The sequence below is a fragment of the Lissotriton helveticus genome, chromosome 8, assembly GCF_964261635.1.
Source record: "Lissotriton helveticus chromosome 8, aLisHel1.1, whole genome shotgun sequence".
NCBI classification, from domain to species: domain Eukaryota; kingdom Metazoa; phylum Chordata; class Amphibia; order Caudata; family Salamandridae; genus Lissotriton; species Lissotriton helveticus.
Window position 1 is genome coordinate 1,302,677,623 of NC_136069.1, and position 14,320 is coordinate 1,302,691,942.

Consider the following 14,320-nt stretch of genomic DNA (forward strand, 5'->3'; position numbering starts at 1 on the left):
CAAAGGATTTTTGGACATGAATACTGGGTCCCAGACCCCTGAACTTCAGAACTCATCTGGAACAAGAAGACTGCCAAGAGGGAGAAGCTGGGTGCTTTGCTGGGCTGACCTGTAGTGGCTGCTTCTGTCTTGGGCAGTGAAATGCCTGGACTGGACTTTCTGAAATCCAATGTGTGAGTCTCTCCAAGGGCTTGAGGTAGAGCTTGCCCCCTGTTCAGGAAGTCTCAGGAACATCAAAAACTTCAAGCTCTTCTGCCCGCAGCACTGGGGACTGTGTGTTTTGTGCTGCAAACAGAGGAAAAGCAACTCGACGACGTCTATGACACCACTGCCGACTCCGTGTCCTGAAAGCACTGCAGAGGGCACTGCTGCACCGCAACCTTGGTCTCACCGACGACACCTTTTGACGCCGCCAACGAGCGGCGGCTCGCACCGCGACTTGTGGGCACCGCCTCGCTTCACGCTGAAGCTTTGGCACCGCAGAGAGCACCACCTCAATGCCGCACCGCAAACCTGGTCTCAGCAACGCCGTCTGTTGTTGCCGCCACCGAGCCGCTGCTCGCACCGCAACCTGTGGGCAACGCACTCAACACCGCCTTGCTTCAGGAGGACGCCTTGGCCTGCCTGATGCCACCACTTCCCGCCGAAATTGACGCCGCTGCTTGCACCGTGGTTCGAGGGCACTGCTCATAAGTCACATGACACACCACCCTCACCCCGCACCGCAGCCTTGGCCTACCGACGCCGGCACCATCGACTCCAGTTCGTAAGCCGGCGACAGCACTTCAGCAATGACGATGCCTCTGCTTGCACCGTGGCCTGCTAGTACCGTTGCGAGCATGAGGCACAGGGTCAGACTGATTTGCATATAGCCATGTCTGAACTGGGGTGGCAGAGTGGGCTAAAGAACGGTGATGGATCAAACCCAGATCTTTTGACTGGGTGTGAGTGTTTGATTGGTTCAGATGCTCTGTCCATCACCACCCCCTTTTGTACCGATTTGGCCGCCATAAGTGTGGCAGGGTATGCTCAGACGTGAGTCCCTTGCTCACTTTGCCACTGGATTCAAGCAAGCCGGGCTGAAGACGGCTGGAATTCCAGAAACCGGTCCTCGGAAGCTTGTTTCCGGTCCAGGGAAGGCATGGCTTGGCAGTTCGGGCTGGACTGTTCCCATGAGGCACAGGGTCAGACTGATTTGCATATAGCCATGTCTGAACTGGGGTGGCAGAGTGGGCTAAAGAACGGTGATGGATCAAACCCAGATCTTTTGACTGGGTGTGAGTGTTTGATTGGTTCAGATGCTCCGTCCATCACCACCCCCTTTTGTACCACACTTCACACTGCAGCACCCGACGCCTGCCGGCGCCAGCGCTCCTGATTTCACCAGAGAGGAACACGACCTGCAACGCGAGTGACTTCAAGGTTCTTAGCGCCCTGCATTTCTCACAGGTACTCTTTGCGGGTCTTCCCGACACCGTAGCTGGCCCGCGACCCCACGACAAGCCAGAACTGTTGAATTTGTTGTCCACGACGCCGTGGTAGCCCAGACGGAGCTACCCACACAATGAACTCTTTTTAATCAGCGTATTTTTGGAACTGTGAACTTGTATAGTATTGTGGCTTTTTATCGTATTTGGCCTTGTCTTAAGTATATAAAAATTGGATATTTTCTAAACTGGTGTGGTGTCCTTTTGTAGTGCGGGCCTCACACAGAAGACAAAAAAATAAGTTCCTTAATATGCGCATGGGCAGGATTCCTATAGCTCCGCACCTGGCTCCATGGACAAGGGAGAATCCCGCAAATCAATGCCGCCTCTGTCTTTCTGCGAAAGAGGACCTCACACACATTATCTGCATTTGCACAAACCTCCAGGACATAAGGCGCTCCTTGTTTCGGGCTCTATGGGACCAGAAGGGCATAAGGAGCTGCAGGCAGGCCGTGCTGCTCTGTTTTAATCCAGACGAAACTCAGCTAAACTGCAGAACAACAAAATTTTTTGATATAGTGGCCACAAGAATGAACGAAAAATCCAGAGGGTCTTCTCAAGCAAAAGAAAAACAATAACAGAGTAAACACCCCTGGCTATCACGGTCTTCGAATTTTGAAAAGTATCAAGGCCACGAAAACCCCACTGATTCTCATACAACCAAAGCTGAGACTTTTATACTTTTTAACACTTGAGCTATTGCACCTTACTTGTTTTTAAGAAAACATTGACCTTTTAAAATTTGTATTTTTCAAAATTGTGAGTTTTTATTAACTGTACAATAAAAGAAACCTTAAACCTTAAACCTTAAACCTTAAACCTTAAACCTTCGGGTGAGTAGTGCGCTATACAAATGTTCTGATTGATTGATTGAATGTAGTGCGTACCCTGTTCTACTGTTGGTTATGTGTAAATGCTTTATACACTGCCTCTAAGATAAGCCTGGCTGCTCATGCCAAGCTACCAAGGGGGTGAGCAGGGGTTATTTTAGAACTGTAATTCCCTTATCCTGACTAGAGTGGTGGTTTCTGCCTCGCTTTGGCACAAGTCTCAGCTAGCCAGAAATCCCATTTCTAACACTGGGGAACGAAAAAGATCTAGGCACCTTATTCTCATCACAGATCTTGAATATAAGGAGGATAGGATTGTGGTCGGAGGTAACTTTCGGACAGATTTCCATATCAGCTGACCATAGAATTCGGTCTGATACCCAAGCCATGTCTATTCAGGAGTACGATTTATGTGGAGCGGAATAATACATATAGGCCGATATATTTGGGTACAATGTTCTCCATACATCCCTAATAGTCTGTAGCCGGCCCAATTCCCTTATTGCTACCTGTGTCAATCCCATAATCCATAATACAGTTAAAATCACCCATCACAAACCGTTCCCCCTCCCAGTTCAGCATTTCAATATTTATTACATCAATAGTAGTGGGATTGTCTATGTTATGGCCATTCAATTAACAAAAGACGTATTTCTTTCCCTTTATCATCATCTGTGCTATAGCCCATCTCCCACCCTTATCAGACATTGTGTTACAAACTACCCCTGTAAACCGTTTATGTTTCAGTATAGCAACCCCCATATAGAAGCACTTTGTGCTGAACACACTACCACTTCAACTCCTAATTTTTTTAGCAATCCAAGATCCTTATAAGAGAGATGTGTCTCCATTAGCATCATTATCTGAGGATTATACATTTTTCATTCTTCTGCAACTAATTCTCTCTTAATCCTGCCATTCAAACCTGCCACAGTTCATGCTATACATTTAATCCAATCCATCTCGATAATAATTCCCTGCCACCTTTAATGTCTAACATAATTAGGGTGTTACAACTTTCATCAACCCTAATATCACTTTTATTCCTTAATACCCTCATGTTGACCTTTTTCTTTTTTTGCCACCACCCGTAACCACCTGTGTTCCCTACCCCCCAAGGAACTTACCCACCCCCCTACATCTAGAGGAGGAATCATCCTCTTCCCACAGCTACCGCTGGATTGGCAGCTACCTGGAACCCAGACTTCACGGCAGCTCCCGAGGCATATCCACTTTTCAACTGTTTTCATAAATATACAGTATAGAAGACTTTGATATACCTACACAACAAAGCTAATGTGCACAACTAATGTGCACAAGAAAAAGAAAAAAACGAGGAAGAGAGGAAAACCGGTCGGCCAGCTTTCCCCTCTCTGCTTTTTCTCCTCAGACTAGGGCCCCCCCATATGGCTTGGCTTCAGGTGTGCTGGTTCCTGCAAGAATGCTTGCGCCCCAGTGGCTTTTAGGGGATCGATCAACTGTCTGAGCTGCCATCACCTGTCCATTGTTGCTTTGCAGGAATCAGAACAAAAGAAATATAAAAAAATTCAACAGCGTCTGGTGATTTAGGATTAGCCTTCAGAGGCACAGCTTGTCGCAGTAGAGAATTTCCAAAGTAAATCAGGAAGAGTCGAGGGTAGCGATTATCTTGTCTGCGTTGCACCAATGGTAGTCTATGAGCCCTTTGTATCTGGCTGTCCCAATCCCAGTCCCTAAGATCCGGTAAAGCCTTCTGTAATATCTGTACTAGAAAGGCTCTGGGGTCTGGCCCTTCTTGTCCTTCCGGAATTCCAAACATTTTTAAGTTATGTCTCCTTCGACGATTTTCTAAGTTGCATTGCTCCTTGCTGGTCATCATGCTGCTGAACTGAACTAGTTACTTTAGATGTAGCTACCTCCGTACTGACCACTCTTTGCTGTAGGTCCGTTATCTCATTTGTCAGAGTCCCAACTTTTTATGCCACTTCTTTTCAGAGACTGCTGGAATCGTGATTGTCTGCCCTAACTTGGGCAACAATCTTTTGTGTTTCCTCTCATTGGTCTTTGAGGGTTTGTAGAATCAATGATAACATCGGAACTTCGCCTCCTTGCACCCCTTTGCCTTGAAGATCTCCTTCCACATGTGGCATTTGAGAGGGCCCGGGTTTCGGGAACCCCTCATGGTGCCCCGCAGCACATGTTTCCTCTGGCATCATTCTTGTAGCTGTCTCCCATCCAGACTCTGTGTCGTCTACCCCAGCCACTAATAGTCTCAGACCCCCGCAGACATCATCCATTAAGCCAACATCCGACAGCCTGGATATCATAGTTTTGACCCCAACTTTGGCTTGGAGCCACCGTCTTTTTGGGACTATCTGCTGATGCATTAATGGATTGCATCGACCTCAAATTGCTTGACGCACACAGTTTGCTTTTCCCTTGTCCCTATTGGTTGTTGCCGGCCCACTTGTGGTACAGCGGAGCTTTGACCCGTCTTTTGTTCTTGATCCGCGGCGGGTCTCTCAGAATTAGAAAACGGGATATCATGGATACCCAACATTGAGTCACCAGTAGGGGTAGTAATTTCCCCAGAAATAACGAAAGAATTGTGCTCAGATATCATAAATTTCTGCTCTGGGGTCCTACAGCCTGTATTATTGGTATTACCCCCTACTTGTCGCGGTTCTGCAGCGCTATCTTCCAGAGAAACAGGCTGAGATGCTGAGTCTCCTAATGTAACAATAGGTGTCAACGTTTCCTTCAGACTCGATTCCCCTGACTTAACGTCTGAAGATGACATCTCATTTTTCCCTTTAATGGAAGCGCCAGATTTAACAGAAGTTGCAGATTGATGACACATTATTAGAAGTAACTTCCAGACTTTCCTCGTGGCTTTCAGAGCTGTCAAAAACCTCCCTCACAGCAGTCTCGAACATCCTGACAGAATTTCAACTACTATCAGAACAGTCCATTTCTATGACCTGAGACTGAGGCAAATGGGGCTTCTGCAAGTTGTTTATTTTACGCGAACAAAGGGAAACAAGGTCTGTATCACTTTGCCGCTCATGAATAGCGTGACTAACCATATCTGCTAACTTGTTGCCACTGCCAGTACTTGCTTCTGTTGCAGCTTCTGCAGAAAAAAGCTCTGCTGACTTTCTTGACTGTAGGAAGTGTAATCCAGTTTACCAAATCCTGTAATATGGTTAGAGGAATCCACCTCTGAGCCTCCGTACCCCCGCCACGAGATTGCCCCCCTAAAAACACTGCAGTACTCACCGGCAGTCGATTAGCTGCCTGAGTGCTTCTGGCTGAAGATTTTGGTGGAGCCATGATCCGTGATGCTTCGCTGTTCAGATACGGCCGCAGGATAGAGCTGCAACAAAGACACGATGGACAGTGCTTTAAATGGAAAAAAATAAGTGCAGGTACTCATTAAATTGAGCTAGGGCCGTGGTAATGGGCGGGGTTAGAGGCGGGGTGAGACATGTTGATACAACAGCACTTCTGTTGGGATTTCATTTTGCCCTTGATAGTGGTCTCAAACTTTTCATATGTGCAGTGAAGGGCATTTACACAGTTGCAGAACATACCAAAACATGAGAGAAATGTCTGGAAAAAAAAAGTGCTAACTCATTACACAAAATGAATGTCAAACACCACGTTAATATTTCCTTGTTTCATAATAGTTGCAGCTTTTTAATGTCACGCTGTTCTTACTTGCATTTACCGCAATCCTTTTGTATTCAAGAGTGCACAAAATACACACAAAAAAGTATTCCACGCATTTCTTTTCAAATACCTCCTGAGTGTCCCGATTCTCTTCCACTCTGATTTAATTTCTCTCTCACACACAAAGAAGCAGACAAACACTCTCTACCAGTCTTCACATCCCTAACCTCTCCATCCCTCCCCCTCACTTCTCTACCATTTGTATCTAGTTCCGTCCCACTCTCTTTACCCTAATTGTATCCTATCATTCTCTACCATCATTCTCTCTATTTCTCCGTGCCTCTCTTACTCTTTCCATAGCTTTCTCATTCACTTCCCCATCTCTATCTGCGCTTACCCCTTCTGCCTATCTTTTTCCCCATTAAACTCTTCTCTGCTTCTTCTATATCTGTCCCTTCACTCTTCACCTTCTCTCACCCCATTATCCGTCCTCTCCCCACCCATTAAACACTCAATGTCACAGCAGGCGGGCGGGTGGGGTGGATTCCCAGGGGCAAGCGAGTCAGGGGAAAGACAGCCAGACCCCAGTGAGAGGCCAAGTGGTGAAAATGACTCTTGTTACCTGGGTTCCTAAGAGGCCACACCTGAGCAGGCTCCCCCCACCCCCGCACACACACACACTCATTCAGTCTGCACACATCACTGTGCTGCGCCCCAGGTAGAAAATGTCCCATACACTATCTAACAAGACGTCCCAGCATGGAGGCTCGGCAGGGAGCTGTTGAGGACAATGACAGCTTCCATCTGGGTGGGGAGGGAGGGAGCAGAGGCTCTCTTGCCGCAGCAGCAGGCCTCCAGCAGGCCGCTCAGGCCCCATCGTGCCGCTTGTCTCAGCTGAATGACACAGACAAACGGCAAACATACTGCTAAAACAAACCGGAGCACAGCTGACCCTCTGCATCGGCTGGTGCCCACCTTATCAATTCGACTTGTAGTACCGGTACTCTCCTTGGCAGTGGAGAAGTGCCGGTACTCAGCTCGGTAAAAATGAGAAGTGCCGGTACTCAGTACCGGTGAGTACCGGCCCATTTAAAGCACTGAGATGGAAAACGCCAAGCCGCCAAACACACAGCCGCGTACGTGGATGGCAAGCGCTTGAAGCCAATCAACACAATTGCCTGCATTCAGTGCGAAGACATCTTTCGAACCGTGAGTCCGTAAGTCCGTGAGTCCGTACCACCGTTAGCTGGCCATTAACGATTGATGAGCAGAAGATATAATAGATATGGGTAGGAATTTTCAGTCCTCAATTCTGACAGTGTTTTGAAAGGCATGGAATCAGTAGCCTCGGGAGCTCCTCCGTTCCGTGTGCTGGTTCTCAGAGACGGCGTCAAAATATGCCATCTTGCCTCCTCCCCAACCTCTGAGCCCTCTTTTCTTAACTTTTCATCCATCATTCATCCATCCATATTACCTACTTTTTCCATCATCACTATCCATTGTATCCATCTATTCATTCATCCTCCATCCATCTCTCCATCCATCCGTCCTTCTCTGCATTCATCCATCCTCTCATCATTCTTTTCCCCAACCCTTCTTCACTCCCTCCCCCCTTCCCCCCGCCCCCCTCCCTCCCCCCCCAAGAGATCATCTTTATGAGCATCTCGGAGACCAAAGTGAATGGTGCCACAAATAACATCTTAAATGCTTTATGGCAATCTGAACGGTCTAGTTGCACCCACCTTCGTTCAAGCTGATAAAGTAGTGGGGGGGGGGGAGGAGGGGTAACAACGCCTCCCAGCTTTGAGCAAAGTTTTGCCTGCTAGCACCTGCACGGTGTGGCGCCGCCGCCAGGGCGACTGACGCTGGAATCTGGGGACCACGGTTCGATCCCCGGCTCCGGCGGCAGGTTAGCCCAGCACCATGTGACTCTGGGCAATAGCTCGCTTAATCTTCCCGACGGCCGCCTAGAGACCCTTACGGGTGATTGTGCGCTTTACAAATGTGGACTTTACTTTACTTTACATATTCCTATGATTAAAAACATACACGTAGAAGATAATAGTGCAGAGTATTAAAAGCGACATGCACAGAAGGGAGACAGGAATCCTACACCACATGTGTGTGGATTACATAGCACTGGGCCACGCCTCCAATACCTAACACTTTCACTTACTTCTACATCCTTTTACTACCTGTTTCTCACGATCAGTTCTTTCTGACAGTCATGATCAGTCGTTCGGTAGTATATTTACTAAACTTTTCACAACGACCCAATGCAATGTAAAACAGCCCAGCAAGCGTGGTGCAAAATTGTGTTGCTCTGGCATGGGTGAGCGCCCTTGAGCACATTAGTAAATCTATGCACCTGTCTTCTACTAAAGCGTCTACAGTCTCCATAGAGCCCTCTCTTCTCTCACCTAGCCCACTGTTCTAACACCTTCGAAACTGCTCCCTGCCCTGGCTAAACGTTCTACAAGGGCAATACAGGCTTAATGACAATCCCATGCCTTGGGGAATATCAGATCTAGGGCCAGATGTAGGTAAATCTGATTTACCGACTCTAGAATACCGAATTTTACCAATTCGGTATTCTAGATCCGGTAAGTCAGATGTAGGTAAAAATTCCGTAATTTGTATGATTCGGTAATTACCGAATCGGTATTTACCGATTCGGTAATTGCCATTGATTCCTATGGGTCTACAGGCCCATAGGAATCAATGGCAATTACCGAATCGGTAAATACCGATTCGGTGAAATTACCGAATTTGCAAGGGTGACAGGGTGTCACTTTGACATCCTGTTGCACCCCTGATTTTGGCTTGTGTGCCATGTGGCACACATACATGCTGTTACCGACCGGTATTTGCCGACCTACATCTGGCCCTTAGTTACAAAAGTATCATTGGCAAAGTCAATAGATCTGGCCTTGACGAGCCTGAAATGGTTTTTATTATTATTTTTTTTTGTAACCATGCAGTAGTCTTTAAAAGTGAAAAGTAATACAAAGGAACAAGCTGAAGCTATTTGCAGAAGCTTGCAGAAAAAAACTGCAAGTAAAAATATGGCACTTTGAAAGCAAATGAAAAGAAATTAAGTAAAAGCACAAATGAAAGGATGACCAGCCATGGTACTGAAGTGTACTACTGTCTAGGGTGGATGTGCACGTGTGGAAGAGCAGAAATGCTATCACTCACGGTGACGAGAGAATGGCTAAAGTAGGCTGACTCACTACAACATGATGGAGGCTGGAATGGGCGGCATTAACATGAGAATAATACTTGAACAGACCATTGAGCAGAACTCTAACATCTTTATGTTCCAGTAGCACCTAGGGCTTTTTAGTTTTTCAAGTGTGCCTATGTATGGCATTTGCATAATTAGAATGTGACTTTGTGTAACACGGCAAACACAATAAGATGATGGCCGGAGCACTGAAACTTTTCAGACACTCACCCCCACTCTCTATTAGATCCGGGTTGAATCCATCATCATTTTTATGATCACTTCACCACCCCAGTTCAGACCCTTCCATATACAGATTAGTCATACCCTCCAAAATTAGGATGACAAAAACAAACACAATAAATGATGGACGGAGCACTGAAACTTTTCAGACATTCACCACCAGTCAATATTAGATATGGGTTAAAAGTTGAAAAGTTTCAGCAATCCGTCTATTATCTTATTGTCTTTGCTTTGTTCTCTCTAAGTTGGCAAGGTATGCCCAGACGTAGGTCCCTTGCTTACTTTTCCACTGGATTTAAGCTTGACTGGCTGATGAGGGGTGTTACCCCGAATCCGGTCCCAAGATGCTTGCTTCCAGTCCACGAAAGACCTGGCTTGGCAGTTCAGGCTGGACTGTTCCCATGAGCAACATGGTCAAGACTGATTTGCATATGGCTGGGTCTGAATTGGGGTGGTGAAGTGAGCAAAAGAACAATGATGGATTTAACCCAGATCTAATAGTAACTGGGGGTGAGTGTCTGAAAAGTTTCAGCACTCCATCCATCATCTTATTGTGTTTGCTTTGTTCACCCTAAGTTAGCAGTGTATGCCCAGACAAGGGTCCCTTGCTCAGTTTGCCATTGGTTTCAAACTAGCCTGGCTGTTGAGCGGTGTTAACGCAAAACCAGCCCCAGGATACTTGTTCCTGGTCCAGGGAAGACCTGGCTTGGCAGATTGGGCTGGACTGTCCCCATGAGGAACAGGGTCAAGACTGATTTGCATATGGCTGTATCTGAACTGGGGTGGGGAAGTGAGCAATAGAACAATGTGTGTAACACGTCCAGGCTTGCAACATGCTCTTCTTATATATCCATGTTTGCAGGATGTGGTGCTGTGATGTTTCAAAGTCATTTCCAAGTTTCATTATTACAATTTATCCATGTGTGACATGTCAATTTGTATATTTCCATTCAACACAGGGTTATACCGCGAAGGCAGTGGTGGTGTGCCATCGCGGGTGAGCCCCAGCGCCTGGTCTGGAAGCATCAGTAGAAGTTAGCACTTTCGAGAGTCTCTCTCCGGGTCTACAACAGTTTGCTACCACGCCAACATGTGAGTATGCAGTACTACTGGGCTTGAGCTGCCACATATCCTTTCAGTTAGAGCACCTTACAGAGTTCCAGGCTCGCAATCCCTTCCCAGAAAGCGAACCTCTCCAGGATACTTTTTGAGACCTGCCATTCCAGCACTGCTTGTGCTCCCAGGGGCCGCTTCAACAGGGTCTGTAGCGACCATGGCCCTCACCTAGGGTCCCTGTCCACCTGACCACCTTAATTTGGGAACTGGACCTGCTAATTCTACCTACCGATTCTGTGATTAACCAGCTGCGCACTGCATGAGTAATCACCTTCCGATTCCATCTGACCCCACCACCCTTACTTTGGTCCTCTGCTTTCGAGCTCCTAATTGTTCTTTTCCTTACAGGCTGCTTTTTTGCCAATGTGCGAGCGCCTCAGTTATTATGACAGGGGCAAGTAGCCCTTCCCATTAGGTAAGTCACCATGTAGCCTACATGCCTTTGCCTGGCAACTTATATGGCAGGATGCCAGTGTTACATGCTGAGAAGACCAAGCTTGGCAGATTGGGCTGGACTGTTCCCATGAGGAACAGGGTCAAGACTGATTTGCATATGGCTAGGTCTGAACTGGGGTGGGGAAGTAAGCAAAAGAACAATGTGTGCAACACGTCCAGGCTTGCAACATGCTCTTCTGATATGTCCTTGTTTGCAGGGTGTGGAGCTGTGATGTTTAAAGTCATTTCCAAGTTTCATTATTACAATTTATCCATGTGTGACATGTCAATTTGTGTATTTCCATTCAACACAGGGTTATACCGCGAAGGCAGTGGTGGTGTGCCATCGCGGGTGAGCCCCAGCACCTACTCTGGAAGCATCAGTAGAAATTAATACTTTTGAGAGTCTCTCTCCGGGTCTACAACAGTTTGCTGCCACGCCAACATGTGAGTAGCAGTACTACTGGGCTTGAGCCGCCACATACCCATTCAGTTAGAGCACCTTACCAAGTTCCACGGCTCGCAATCCCTTCCCAGAAAGCGAACCTCTACAGGATACTTTTTGAGACATGCCATTCCAGTGCTGCTTGTACTCCCAGGGGCCACTTCAACAGGGCCTGTATCGACCATGGCCCTCACCTAGGGTCCCTGTCTGCCTGACCACCCTAATTTGGGAACCGGACCTGCTAATTCTACTTACCGGTTCTGTGATTAACCAGCTGCCCACTGCATGAGTAATCAACATCACCTTCAGATTCCATCTGACCCCACCACCCTTACTTTGGTCTTCTGCTTTCGGGCTCCTAATTGTTCTTTTCCTTACAGGCTCCTTTTTTGCCAATGTGCATGCACCTCAGCTGTTATGACAGGGGTAAGAAGCCCTTCCCATTAGGTAAGTCACCATGTAGCCTACATGCCTTTGCCTGGTAACGTATATGGCAGAATGCCAGTGTTACATGCACTGGGGCTCACCTGCAATGACACACCACCACTGCCCTTGAGATATAGCCCTGTGTTGAATGTCACACTAATCTATTGGTACCACAATTCTCTTATCAATACCAAAAGGGTCAATTGCATGAATGACTAACAAATGTACTTTTCTGTACTTATATGAATCTATATCTATATCTGGTTTTAAATGGATTATCTTGTTTTTATAACCACGAGTACTTGTTTCATCACCCAGATGATTATTTGCTGTTTTTAGTGTGATCTGTAACGTTCTCCTACCAAATATCGTGCACCTTGGCTTTGGTTCTTTAACCGTGTCAATTTTTGTTCCCCCTCCGTGTGTATCCAGAAGGTATACTGTATATCTGTATATATTCGCCAACACTACAAGTCCAAATGATAGGGTATGGTACTTCAAAGAAACACACCTATACGTCCCTACCTGAGTAGACAAGGATCTCCTGGTCCTGACGAAATGTCAAGATCCCTTGGACTATAATAGGCATGAAACATGTTGACCTCCTTCCCCTCACATACACTAATGTGGAGTTGAGAGGCTAAAATTCTCCCTCTTTAGCTACAACTTTACAGTCTTCTGTTTTTACTATAGCTTAGGGACCCAGCCAATAAAAGAACCCTGTGGGATTCCTATAGCTATTTTTATCTTGCACATACCCTTTTCCTCCTCTACTCATACTACTCCCAAGACATATGCCCCTCCACCCCTCCAATCAAACATTGGCAAAAAGAAAAGACCTCTGGCAAAGAGCCCCCTTGTGAGGCCCTTTGGGTATTGCAACGCCGGCCCAACGAGGAGCTGCCCGATGATGAAGCATGACACACCTTGGGGTGTCTGATGGCCCTTGCTCCTAAACAGAGCAACTTACTTTCTATCCTTCCTCATTTTGACACCTGGAATATCCCCTTACCTTGCCTCCTCCCTTCTGTATCTCTCTTCTCTGCCGCCACTAGGAAATGCATTCCCCTGTTGTTGCTATCAAATTAATTGTGGCATTAAATCTGACCTGATGCCCAGGTCCTATTTAAAGTCACTATTAAAGTAAGCAGTTTTTAGAAAGTTGGCACTCTTTACCCCAGTGGCCCTACAAAGGCCCTGGCTCACAGACAGACTTCTGACTGACTGGGGATACGTATGAATGACTCCCAGACCCAGGAACAAAGGCAGGTGCCGCAGAGCAATGTGTAACCTCCTCTTCCAGGGTAGCCACTTGGGGTGTTAACCTAAAAGGCGAGCTTCAAAGGGGAAGCCACCTTAAAAGGCCCGACTGCCACAACATCCCTGAGCAGGATGCCATTTGTTCATTCATACAATTAGGAGACAGAATCAGAGAGGGAAAACATGTCCCCAAACCAATTTTCACATGAGCATGAGGCTCACTGATAACCATACCTCTAGGGTAGGCTACTGTGCTCCTAACGACCAATGAAGGGATGTGCCATTTTGCATGGGGCAAGGATGGGGCATTCTTGGATAGGTATATGCCACACTGGGTGTAAGGAAAGCAGCGAACAGTTGTGCCAGGTTGTTACGCAAAGACCCAGTTATGAAAAAGACTTCCCAGAGGTCTTTAGTGAACAGTTAGGTTGTCTGAAAGGGTGTGTTCACGGAATTAAATGATGGAAGAATACAACTCCGGTAGTTAGTAAGGTCAGAGGGGAAGATGCAAGTGGAGTTACAGAAGTTGAGAGCTGCTGGCATCATTGAGGAAGTTAAAGCCACAGAGTGGTTAGCCCCAGTGGTTATGGCACACAATGTCAATGGGGAGGCGAGGTTTTGCATTGATGTGAGAGCATTGAACAAGTGTGTTGTGGAGGACCACTACCTGTTACCAAATATTTCTGAAATGTTGTCTTTGTTGGGTAGTGCAATCATCAGGTGAAGTTACACCCTGATTGTCATGACTTTACAGCATTCATTACCCCATTTGGTACTTTTAAAATTCTCAGTATGCCGTTCGGGCTTATTTCTGTGGCTGCATTATTTCAGAAAGTATTTTTGGAGGAATGAGTGGGGTCAGAATCTACCAAGATGATGTTTTGGTCTTTGGTGAAAGTGGGGAGGAACACAAAGTATGTGGTAGGAAAGTACTTGAAAAGTGAGTGAGAATGGTCTTACGTTGAAGGCGAAGAAATTCAAATTTAACCTGTTGACACCATTGGTGGACACCATAGTCAACATGTCCACACCAGAAAGTTAGGATGAGGTGGTGAAGTTTCTGGGGATGTTGGAGTACTATGGTTAATGTAGACAAAACGCATAACAGGAGATCGCTGCTGAAGCAGGGAACACGTTTTGTCAGGAATGAGGAGTGTGATAGAGAATCTGTGGGACTAAATAAACATGTCTAATAAAACTT